The 13,265-nt window shown below is 45.8% G+C and overlaps 1 non-coding gene across 1 annotated transcript; it reads left to right on the plus strand.

The window, feature by feature from the left end:
* Window positions 1-2,161: 2,161 nt before the first annotated feature.
* On the plus strand, window positions 2,162-2,233 carry trnac-gca (transfer RNA cysteine (anticodon GCA)). Its single transcript has one exon. It is a non-coding gene; the product is annotated as a tRNA-Cys (tRNA).
* Window positions 2,234-13,265: the final 11,032 nt, after the last annotated feature.

The raw sequence follows: 13,265 nt of genomic DNA on the forward strand, positions 1-13,265 counted from the left end.
GGTAAGAGCTACAAAAAGGGAATACGAAAAGAAACTTCCGAGGGATATCAAGATTAACACAAAAAGTTTTTATAATTAGAAGAAAAAGAGTAGTCAAGGGTAATGTGTCCCATTTAAAAACAGATGCAGGTAATATTGCAAATGAAAATAAGGAAATGACAGACTAGTTAAATAGTTACTTTGTGTCAGTCTGCACAGTAGAGGAAGAAGTAAATATACCTAACATTCCAGGGAAACTAATAATGAATCAAGGACTGGAACTCAATAAAGATAAAATAAGCAAGGAAACAGTATTAGAAAAAAATAAAGGCTGATGGAATATTAGCTTTTATATATAGAGGACTAGAATATAAAGCGGAGGAAGTTTTGCTACAGCAATACAAATCCCTGGTTCATCATCATCATAGGCAGTCCCTCGGAATCGAGGAAGACTTGCTTGCACTCTTAAAATGAGTCCTTAGGTGGCTGAACAGTCCAATACGAGAGCCACAGTCCATGTCACAAGTGGGACAGATAGTTGTTGAGGGTAAGGATACTCTTATACCTTCCCGAGGTATGGGAAATGGTTCACATTGTCCAGGGCCACGCCGTGGATCTTAATGAGTGGGGGGGCAGTGCTGTGCGACGAGGACAGGCTGATGGAGGACCTTTGTCTCACGGAGAAGGCCCATGCTTTTGTATGCCTCAGTAAATATGTCGACTATGCAAATCCCTGGTTAGACCACATCTGGAATACTGTGTACAGTTCTGGATTCAGGTTACATTTAGATTATAGTTACAGCATCCGTTGGAAGCAAAATGTTTTGCATCGACACTACAGTTTTCTACCTTGCCGTCCGGCGGAGGCCCCAGTGAAGGGCTCTTTACACGGGAGTCCTCCCCTGTTCTATTGGAGATCTGGTGTAGGGTGTTGCATGAAGCAGTCCCGTCAAATAGATTTTTAAGTTGAATCACAGACTACCAGGCTGCCTGTAACTGTTACAGCCTGGATGACTCCGTGTTTCACATATACATGAATACAAGATGTTGCAGCCCCTCTTCCATCATTTGAATGGGCTGCTCCTCAAGTTTTAGCTGCACTTCCGTCCTGATCTTTGGTCACCCGATGAAAAATGGGGTGGGTAAGTTGGTGGACCGTCCCGTGGGCCTGCTCCTGGGCCTGGCCATGGTGGCCATCAACAGGTCCAGGCAGCGCAGGATCGAAGGAATTGTTCACTGCCTCTCTTATGCAGCTATATCCGTGCCCAAGTGGCCCGAGAGAAGCAGCATTTAGTGTCTGCCAGTATGCTTGAGGCCTTTCATGACTGGTGGGCACTGGTGGGACTGGAGTGGAACGGAAAATAATATTATGATTTGATGCTTCATTTGCTTTTTATTGTAATTTGGAATTTATTTTTTGTGCCCCTTTAAAAAGGGGGGACTTTTGTTAAATTACTTTCGATTGATGACACATTTCATCCTAATTGGCAAGCAAGAAGAGACGACACTCCAATTGCCCTGTAAATGCATCCTAATTCTGTTGTAAAGTCACCTTGCAGTTGAGGCATGCAACAGGGCATGTGAGATAGCGCTACTCTGGTTTCGTACCTGCTGCAATTTGGTGTTAAAAGTTCACTGGTATTCCATTGGCATTTTTAGATTCAATTTTAGATTAAAGAGACTGCAAAAACACACACCGTATTATCTTTGTTTTCGCCAGCCGAGGCAACAAGGCTCCAGTCAGGAGCGAGTCTGACAACTGCTGACACAGTTAAAGGGCAGTTTTATCAGTGCTGCCTGCAGTTGGCAAATGAAAGCATAATTCCAGCACCAATGAGGTCTGGTGCATTTTTTTTAACAACCGCATAATTACAAAACTAAGATTAAAGAAATATGTAAAGCTTCAACTTTGCAAGCTTTCACAAGGAAGTGGGCACCATTGACTGGCGCACGAACCTGTTGCGCAATGTTGCAGAATGGCAACAGCCTGTCTGAACCCAGCCCAGATCTGCAGCTACCCGCGCGGGGCGACGGCCGACTGTCCGCCAGCTGCTGTGATGCGCTCGATCGGCCTCACCACCTGTCTGAACACCGCCCCGATAGAGTGGTGCGATCCGGGCCGGGCTGGACAGACCAGTCGTGGTCCGGACTAGAGAGCTGCTCCAAGCTGATGTGCGTGGACGGGGGTATAGCTCAGTGGTAGAGCATTTGACTGCAGATCAAGAGGTCCCCGGTTCAAATCCGGGTGCCCCCTTCGCAGTATTTTCTTATTGGTGTTGGGTGTTAGATTATTAAATTATATTCAGATTGTTAAATTATTTTATGTGCAGCACTACGAATGAATTATTAAAACAGAATAAAATACAAGTGCACTGCAACATGATTAGCATCTTCTGATTATGTCCGTTTTTATCATCTTTGGCTCTCGGTCTTTGTTCATCAAACTGAGGGAGATCCACTTTATACAAAGAACTGATGTTCAGACAGTTGTCAAATGGACGTGTCGAATAATCTTCCTAAAATTATTAAATCGGCATTTTCCCCTTGTAATATTCGACAAGTCGAAAGGAGGCGCTGCGATAAAGTTTATTTCAGACCAGCACTTCCTCGACTTCTCTATCTCCATTTCTGGTATGCGGGGTGGGAGGAAGTGCAGTCTAGGTAGCTGTGGACGTCAGTGGGCTTATAGTGAATGATTGTCAATAGTCTATCCCCAGAAATGGAGACAGAGAAGTCGAGGAAGGGAAGGGAAGAGTTGGAGATGGACCATGTGAAGGTGAGAGAAGGGTGGAAATTGGATGCAAAGTGAATGAAATTTTCTAGTTCAGGGCGAGAGCAGGGAACTGCACCAATACAGTCATCAATGTACCAGAAAAAGACGTGAGGGAGGGTAGGAATAGGACCCAAGTAGGACTGGAACAAAGAATTTTCCACATATCCCACAAAAAGGCAGGCATAGCTGGGACTCATGCAGGTTCCCATAGCAACACCTTTAACTTGGAGAAAGTGAGTGGAGTTAAAGGAGAAGTTGTTCAATGTGAGAACTACTTATGTGAAGCCATTAAGAGGGAAACAATTCTAAAAAAAACCATTCACAATGATATTAATTATCTACCTCAAAATAATGCCTTACATTCACATATGTATTTCATATTTTTAACAAATATTGCATTAATCTATGTTGTAATATGCATAAATATTGATCTTCCTATCTTTTTGGACTCTGGTTTGGGCTCAGGTTCTATGTGAAGGTGACAAATCTGAACTGGGAGCCTCAATCAGAGCCAATTTGGAATTGGACTTCACATGTCAAAACTGTCCAGCACAAATCAATAGATTGCACAAAGGGCAGTGGGCTCGATACGAGGGACACTTCTCACAGGACGCATCAACCTAAATTCAGCTCAGTACCAACATTTCTAAACCACTCCCTGAACTTGGACTATATAAAGATGAGTTTTCATAGAATGATAGAAATTACAGTATGGAAGGAGGCCATTTGGCCCCTGCTGCTTGTGCCGGTGCTGGTGTTCTCTCCTGTAACCCCAGTTCCCCCAAATCTTTTTAATTATTCGTTCCTGGGATGTGGGTGTCACTGACAATGTCTGTATTTATTGCCCATCCCTGATTGCCCTTGAAGAGGTGGTGGTGAGCCGCCTTCTTGAACCACTGCAGTCCGTGCAATGAAGGTACTCCCATAATGCTGTTAGGGAAGGAGTTCCAGGATTTTGACCCAGTGACGATGAAGGATGGCGATATATTTCCAAGTTAGGAAGGTGTGTGACTTGGAGGGGAACTTGGAGGTGATGGTGTTCCCATGCGCCATCTGTCCTTGTCCTTCTAGGTGCTAGAGGACACGGGTTTGGTAGGTACTGTCATAGATGGCTTGGTGAGTTGCTGCAGTGCATCTTGTAAATGGCACACACTGCAGCCACGGTTCGCCAGTGGTGGAGGGAGTGAATGTTTCGGGTGGTAGATGGGGTGCTGATCAAGCGGGCTGCTTTGTCCTGGATGGTGTCGAGCTTCTTGAGTGTTGTTGGAGCTGCAACAAGTAAGTTTTCCATCACGCTCCTGACTTGTGCCTTGTAGATGGTGGAAAGGCTTTGGGGGAGTCAGGAGGTGAGACACTCACTACAGAATACCCAGCCTCTAACCCGCTCTTGTTGCCACAGTATTTATGTTCCACCTTTTCAATATTGATCCCATTCCCTTTTAAATGATGTTCTAACTTAATAGCCACGTGGTGAAGCATTTCCTGGTTCAATAGCCCTCAGTTCAAGAACTTTCCTTCCCCTCTCCTCGAAGAGTGAGATATGTTATTTAAAGAAAGCTTAATCATGAACACAATTCAGCATATAAAACTGTGTTTATATTTTTATGTGTGAAAATACATCAAAATATGAACACTGTTAAACAAGAGTCTAAGCTTGTGAACATTGTTCAAGGGGATTCTTGTACACAAAACACAATGGGCTCAAATTTCCCCAGTAGTTACACCGTTTTTTTTGGAGGAAGTAGCTTTTTCTGGAGTAACTTAAAAATCGCAAATTTCCCCATTTAATTTGCTCCAGTGTAAGTCAGTTAGTTAGGTTTTTTTCTAGTTTCATTTTTTCTCTCCAAAAGGGGGTGTGATAAGCCACTTATGCCTCTTTTGGCCATAGAAGCAAATTTGGCCAGCTGAAAGTTACTCCAAACTAACTTAGGCCAGTGTATGTGGCCATTTTTGTAGGCACAGAAAAACCTTACCTACATTTAAGATCAGCGCAGGTAGCCAGAGATGGCGGCGGGGGTGGGGGGCGGGGAAGGTGAGTTAGAGGATTCTAAAGCACTAAAGACCTTCACGACATCACAACATCTTCAGCACAACAGCTGCACAACATCATCAAAAATAAATGAAAGATAAATCAGCTACTGAAAAGAGAGCAGTTCTACCTTGCCGACTACAAAACGCACCAGCTAGCCTTCCCGCCAGGGCTAGGGGCGGCAAGCACGCATTACTGTAGGGGTGAGGGATTTTAACATTTTACAGTTGTCCCTAAATGTTGTGTGGTCCTAATGGAACATGATTCAGTTTTAATGCAAAATATCTTTTATTGGATATTTTACAGTGCACTTCAATGATAACAACAACAACAGCAACAAAAGCAACAACAGCAAAGAAAGGCTGCACCTATCCCTCAACCACATCTCGTGGAAAGTGCACTTCCTCATAGGGTCGATGATGGTGGTGGGGGTGGGGGATTGGGGGCCCGGCTTGGGTCTGACCGGTGGCTGGTGCGTGGATTGAAGTGGGAGTGGCATTTGACTATCCAACCTTTGTGCCCTTATTGCAGCAGCTAGCTCCCTCATGGCATCTTCCATCGTCTGCACACCCTCTGAAATGCCCGCCCTCAGTTCCCATCTCAGTGCTGATATTTCTCCCGACAGTGTCACTACCTCATCACGCACCCCACTGACGGTCGCCACGAGTGATCTTGTAAGGGCATTGGTCTTCTCACCCAATGACATAACCTGATTAACCTCTGCTGAGGGCTGCATCTCAGGAGAGACTGGTCGGCTTCTCCTTCCCCTCGCCATGGGTCTGCCTAGTGGCACTCCTCCAATGTGAGGCACAGGCTGGGATGGTGGGGCACTGGGTGTCCCAACATGCATTTCACCACCGCCACTGGGACCCGCAAGCTCGGAAGGTGTAAAACCATGGAATGTCGCCGAGGAGCTCATGGAGGTTTCTGGCAGTGTGATGCCCTGTACTATGGACTGATCCATATCGCGGTCAGCATTCTCCCGTGAACACATTTCCATGGACCTCTCCTCCCCCCACCCATCTTGGTCTGGAGCGCATGCATCTGGATCTTCTGGTGAATCTTCAGGATGTTGAGGAGTGTCTTCTTCTTCTGCAAAATACAACAGAACAGTCAAATGGTTGGCAGCACAGGAGGTGGCAGGATGGGTGGCATGAGTAGTCTGATGCGTAGCAGGCCAGTCAGCAGGTTGATTTGAAGGACGACTATGCATTTTAATGACTCACCCTCATCCTTGCGTGTGGGTCCAGATTGTGCAAAGCTGATTCTTTTTCTGCTGGTGCGACTCAGCAAGGCAGCAATCCTCTGTTCCAGGGCCTGATAGACTGCATCCCAGAGTACTTAAGGAGGTGGCCTTGGAAATAGCAGATACATTGACAGTCATTTTCCAACATTCCATAGACTCTGGATCAGTTCCTATGGAGTGGAGGGTAGCCAATGTAACCCCACTTTTTAAAAAAGGAGGGAGAGAGAAAACAGGGAATTATAGACCGGTCAGCCTGACATCGGTAGTGGGTAAAATGATGGAATCAATTATTAAGGATGTCATAGCAGCGCATTTGGAAAGGAGTGACATGATAGGTCTAAGTCAGCATGGATTTGTGAAAGGGAAATCATGCTTGACAAATCTTCTGGAATTTTTTGAGGATGTTTCCAGTAGAGTGGACAAGGGAGAACCAGTTGATGTGGTATATTTGGACTTTCAGAAGGCTTTCGACAAGGTCCCACACAAGAGATTAATGTGCAAAGTTAAAGCACATGGGATTGGGGGTAGTGTGCTGACGTGGATTGAGAACTGGTTGGCAGATAGGAAGCAAAGAGTAGGAGTAAATGGGTACTTTTCAGAATGGCAGGCAGTGACTAGTGGGATACCGTAAGATTCTGTGCTGTGGCCCCAGCTGTTTACATTGTACATTAATGATTTATACGAGGGGATTAAATGTAGTATCTCCAAATTTGCAGATGACACTAAGTTGGATGGCAGTGTGAGCTGCGAGGAGGATGCTATGAGGCTGCAGAGCGACTTGGATAGGTTAGGTGAGTGGGCAAATGCATGGCAGATGAAGTATAATGTGGATAAATGTGAGGTTATCCACTTTGGTGGTAAAAACAGAGAGACAGACTATTATCTGAATGGTGACAGATTAGGAAAAGGGGAGGTGCAACGAGACCTGGGTGTCATGGTACATCAGTCATTGAAGGTTGGCATGCAGGTACAGCAAGCGGTTAAGAAAGCAAATGGCATGTTGGCCTTCATAGCGAGGGGATTTGAGTACAGGGGCAGGGAGGTGTTACTACAGTTGTACAGGGCCTTGGTGAGGCCACACCTGGAGTATTGTGTACAGTTTTGGTCTCCTAACTTGAGGAAGGACATTCTTGCTATTGAGGGAGTGCAGCGAAGGTTCACCAGACTGATTCCCGGGATGGCGGGACTGACATACCAAGAAAGACTGGATCAACTGGGCTTGTATTCACTGGAGTTCAGAAGAATGAGAGGGATCTCATAGAAACGTTTAAAATTCTGACGGGTTTAGACAGGTTAGATGCAGGAAGAATGTTTCCAATGTTGGGGAAGTCCAGAACCAGGGGTCACAGTCTAAGGATAAGGGGTAAGCCATTTAGGACCGAGATGAGGAGAAACATCTTCACCCAGAGAGTGGTGAACCTGTGGAATTCTCTACCACAGAAAGTTGTTGAGGCGAATTCACTAAATATATTCAAAAAGGAGTTAGATGTAGTCCTTACTACTCGGGGGATCAAAGGGTATGGCGAGAAAGCAGGAATGGGGTACTGAAGTTGCATGTTCAGCCATGAACTCATTGAATGGCGGTGCAGGCTCAAAGGGCCGAATGGCCTACTCCTGCACCTATTTTCTATGTTTCTATGTGACAGTTGGTGCAGATTTAGTGGACCTCCTCCTGTTCTAAGTCTTTCCCTTTTGTTGTGGGCCAATTTCTTCTGCAAAGATGAAAATAGAACTTTTCACACATGGTGCGCTTTTGATGGGTGGGACAAATACAGATGTTCACATTTTCAATTGCAATTCAATTTAAAGATGAAGATATTACTCACTACCTGACCAACGTCCTGCCAATTCTTTTTGCACTGGCTTCCAGATCTTGCAGTATTCACCCCTGCAGAGTATTCTTCTGCAACTAGGTTCCAGCTTCTTCTCATTTCCTTGGGTGAAACTTTTGTGGGACCACTCTTACTGATATCCAGCTCCAGCCATTTCTCCTCAATTACAGTCACTAGTTTCTCCACTTCTCATGGAGGAAATTCTTTGTTCTTGTCGCACGCTCTTGCGTCATTCGTGTATTGGACTTACACTCAGGTAATGTTCAAAAATCACAGTTCTCACCTTTTTTTCCACCTATCAATCGTCGGAGAGGCAGGAGTTCAGAGCAGCGCGAGTCCGGGGAGTTCTGGAGGCCTATAAAGGCTCATCAATCGTCGGAGAGGTGGGAGTTCAGAGCAGCGTGAGTCCGGGAAGTTCAGGAGGCCTATAAAACCCATCAATCTTCGGAGAGGTGGGAGTTTGGAGCAGCGCGAGTCCGGGGAGTTCGGGAGGCCTATAAAGGCCCATCAATCGTCGGAGAGGCGGGAGTTCGGAGCAGCGCGAGTCCGGGGAGTTCAGTGGCCTATAAAATCTCATCAATCATCGGAGAGGCCAGACGGTGCAGCTGCAGCAGGGGCAGAAGGTAAACAAAGAAGTAGAAAGAAATCAAACGGTGACATCACAGCCAAGGGGATAAGTGATTGGCTGGTGATTGGTGAGTAGTTTTTCTTTTTCATTTCTTTATCAGTAGGCAACCCTTTAGCATTGTTGTTGTCAAATTAAGTTAATCTAAGGGTTAAGTCATGGCAGGAGAGCTCGGACACGTGTTATGCTCCTCCTGTGCTATGTAGGAACTCAGGGACGCTTCCAGTGTCCCTGATGACTACATATGCGGTAATGTATCCGCCTGCAGCTCCTGACAGACTGCATTGCGGCACTGGAGCTGCGGGTGGATTTACTCTGGAGCGTCTGCGATGCTGAGATGTCGTGAATAGCACGTTTAGTGAGTTGGCCACACCACAGGTAAAGGGTACACAGCCAGATAGGAGATGGGTGACCAACAGGAAGAGCAGTGGAAGGAAGGTAGTGCAGGGGTCCCCTGCAGTCATCCCCCTGCAAAACAGATACACCGCTTTGGGTACTGTTGAGGGGGATGACTCATCAGGGGAGAGCAGCAGCAGCCATGTTCATGGCACCAGGGGTGGCTCTGCTGCACAGGAGCGCAGGAAAAAGAGTGGGAGAGCTATAGTAGTAGGGGATTCTATTGTAAGGGGAATAGATAGACGTTTCTGTGGCCGCAATCGAGACTTCAGGATGGTATGTTGCCTCCCTGGTGCAAGGGTCAAGGATGTCTCGGAGCGGGTGCAGGACATTCTGAACAGGGAGGGTGAACAGCCGGTTGTCGTGGTGCACATTGGTACCAACGATATAGGTAAAAAACGGGATGAGGTCCTCCAAGCTGAATTTAGGGAGCTAGGAGTTAAATTAAAAAGTAGGACCTCAAAGGTAGTAATCTCAGGATTGCTACCAGTGCCACGTGCTCATCAGAGTAAGAATTGCAGGATAGCGCAGATGAATACGTGGCTTGAGGAGTGGTGCAGAAGGGAAGGATTCAAATTCCTGGGACACTGGGACTGGTTCTGGGGGAGATGAGACCAGTACAAACTGGATGGTCTGCACCTGGGCAGGACTAGAACCAATGTCCTAGGGGGAGTGTTTGCTCGTGCTGTTGGGGAGGGGTTAAACTAATATGGCAGGGGGATGGTAACCTATGCAGGGAGACAGAGGGAAGTAAAATAGGGGCAGAAGCAGAAGATAGAAAGAAGAAAAGTAAAAGTGGAGGGCAGAGAAACCCAAGGCAAAAATCAAAAAGGGCCACATTGCAGCAAAATTTTAAAAGGGACAAAGTGTGTTAAAAATACAAGCCTGAATGGATCTGTGCCTCAATGCGAGGAGTATTCGTAATAAGGTGGACGAATTAACTGCACAGGCAGCAATCAATATAATATAATTGGCATCACAGAGACATGGCTCCAGGCTGGGAACTCAACATCCAGGGGTATTCAACATTCAGGAAGGATAGACAGAAAGGAAAAGGAGGTGGGGTAGCGTTGCTGGTTAAAGAGGAAATTAACGCAATAGTAAGGAAGGACATCAACTTGGATGACGTGGAATCTGTACGGGTGGAGCTGCGGAATACCAAAGGGCAGAAAACGCTAGTGGGAGTTGTGTACAGACCACCAAATAGTAGTAGTGGGGTTGGGGACAGCATCAAATAAGAAATTAGGGATGCGTGCAATAAAGGTACATCAGTTATCATGGGTGACTTTAATCTACATATAGATTGGACAAACAAACTGGTAACAATACGATGGAGGAGGATTTCCTGGAGTGTATTAGGGGTGGTTTTGTGGAACAATATGTCGAGGAACCAACTAGAGGGCTGGCCATCCTCGACTGGGTGATGTGTAATGAGAAAGGACTAATTAGCAATCTTGTTGTGCGAGGCCCCTTGGGGAAGAGTGACCATAATATGGTAGAATTTCTTATTAAGATGGAGAGTGACACAATTGATTCAGAGACTAGGGTCCTGAACTTAAGGAAAGGTAACTTCGATGGTATGAGACATGAATTGGCTAGAATAGACTGGCAAATGATACTTAGAGGGTTGACGGTGTATAGGCAATGGCAAACATTTAAAGATCACATGGATGAACTTCAGTAATTGTACATCCCTGTCTGGAGGAAACATAAAACGGGGAAGGTGGCTCAACCGTGGCTAACAAGGGAAATTAAGGTTAGTGTTAAATCCAAGGAAGAGGCATATAAATTGGCCAGAAAAAGCAGCAAACCTGAGGACTGGGAGAAATTTAGAATTCAGCAGAGGAGGACAAAGGGGTTAATTAAGAGGGGGAAAATAGAGTATGAGCGGAAGCTTGCCGGAAACATAAAACTGACTGCAAAAGCTTCTATAGATATGTGAAGAGAAAAAGATTAGTGAAGACAAATATAGGTCCCTTGTAGTCGAATTCAGGTGAGTTTATAATGGGGAACAAAGAAATGGCAGACCAGTTGAAGAAATACTTTGGTTCTGTCTTCACGAAGGAAGACACAAATAACCTTCCGGAAGTACTGGGGGACCGAGGGTCTAGTGAGAAGGAGGAACTGAAGGATATCCATATTGGGCGGGATATTGTGTTAGGGAAATTGATGGGATTGAAGGCCGATAAATCCCCGGGGCCTGATAGTCTGCATCCCAGAGTACTTAAGGAAGTGGCCCTAGAAATAGTGGATGCATTGATGATCATTTTCCAACAGTCTATCGGCTCTGGATCAGTTCCTATGGACTGGAGGGTAGCTAATGTAACCCCACTTTTAAAAAAAGGAGAGAGAGAGAAAACAAGTAATTATAGACTGGTTAGCCTGACATCAGTAGTGGGGAAAATGTTGGAATCAATAATTAAAGATGAAGTAACAGCGCATTTGGAAAGCAGTGACAGGATCGGTTCAAGTCAATATGGCTTTATGAAAAGGAAGTCATGCTTGACAAATCTTTTGGAAGTTTTGAGGATGTAACTAGTAGAGTGGACAAGGGAGAACCAGTGGATTTGGTGTATTTGGACTTTCAAAAGGCTTTTGACAAGGTCCCACACAAGAGATTGGTGTGCAAAATTAAAGCACATGGTATTGGGGATAATGTACTGACGTGGATAGAGAACTGGTTGGCAAACAGGAAGCAGAGAGTCGGGATAAACGGGTCCTTTTCAGAATGGCAGGCAGTGACTAGTGGAGTGCTCAGTGCTGGGTCCCCAGCTATTTACAATATATGTTAATGATTTAGATGAAGGAATTGAGTGTAATATCTCCGTGTTTGCAGATGACACTAAACTGCGTGGCGGTGTGAGCTGTGAGGAGGATGCTAAGAGTCTACAGGGTGACTTGGACAGGTTACGTGAGTGGGCAAATGCATGGCAGATGCATAATAATGTGGATAAATGTGAGGTTATCCACTTTGGGGCCAAAAACATGAAGGCAGAATATTATCTGAATGGTGGCAGATTAGGAAAAGGGGAGGTGCAACGAGACCTGGGTATTATGGTACATCAGTCATTGAAAGTTGGTATGCTGGTACAGCAGGCGGTGAAGAAGACAAATGGTATGTTGGCCTTCATGACTCGCTGATTTGAGTATAGGAGCAGGGAGGTCTTACTGCAGTTGTACAGGGCCTTGGTGAGGCCTCACCTGGAATATTGTGTTCAGTTTTGGTCTCCTAATCTGAGGAAGGACGTTCTTGCTATTGAGGGAGTGCAGCGAAGGTTCACTAGACTGATTCCCAGGATGGCTGGACTGACATATGAGGAGAGACTGGATCAACTGGGCCTTTATTCACTGGAGTTTAGAAGGATGAGGGGGATCTCATAGAAACATATAAAATTCTGATGGGATTGGACAGGTTAGATGCAGGAAGAATGTTCCTGATGATGGGAAGTCCTGAACCAGGGGACACAGTCTAAGGATAAGCCATTTAGGACTGAGATGAGGAGAAACTTCTTCACTCAGAGAGTTGTTAACCTGTGGAATTCCCTACCGTAGAGAGTTGTTGATGCCAGTTCATTGGATAAATTCAAGAGGGAGTTAGATGTGGCCCTACGGCTAAGGGGACCAAGGGGTATGGAGAGAAAGCAGGAAAGGGATACTGAGGTGAATGATCAGCCATGATCTTATTGAATGGTGGTGCAGGCTTGAAGGGCCGAAGAGCCTACTCCTGCACCTATTTTCTATGTTTCCATGTTTCTATGTTATCCAGCACTCCTTTCCGCTCCCTCAGCCACACAAAAATCACTACTTAGACTTTATCTTTATATATGGTCCATTGCCAATGATACTGAAGATACTCTCCCTTTAATTGGCCGATTGCTGAGCTTCCTGCTCCACTGCGCATCTGCTCACACTGAAACGCATATTGCGCATGCACTCAAACTGACATGCGTCCTGCTGCCAGCACTCCACGAGATGCTGGGCCCAAGTCCTGTCGGCTGCACTGAGCATGCGCGGCCGAAGCTCCGCCCCCCGTAGGCTCTGCAGCGCCATGCCGATGGAATCGGACGACGATGGATTGGCCAAATTACCAGGTACATTTTTGACGATTTTCTGACTCAAAAAGTTGGCGTGCCACCCCTAACTACGCCGCTCTCAGTGGCTGGGCAAATTTGTGCCCAAAAAGTTTGTATGCAGGTACAGCAAGTAATTAGGAAGGCAAATGTAATAAAGGCCTTTATTGCAAAGGGGATGGAGTATAAAAGTAGGGAAGTCCTGCTACAACTGTACAGAGGATTGATGCGACCACACCTGGAGTACTGCGTACAGTTTTGGTCTCCGTATTTAAGGAGGGATATACTTGCATTCGAGGCAGTTCAGAGATTTGC

The sequence above is a fragment of the Pristiophorus japonicus genome, chromosome 7 (genome assembly GCF_044704955.1).
Source record: "Pristiophorus japonicus isolate sPriJap1 chromosome 7, sPriJap1.hap1, whole genome shotgun sequence".
Lineage (NCBI taxonomy): Eukaryota > Metazoa > Chordata > Chondrichthyes > Pristiophoridae > Pristiophorus > Pristiophorus japonicus.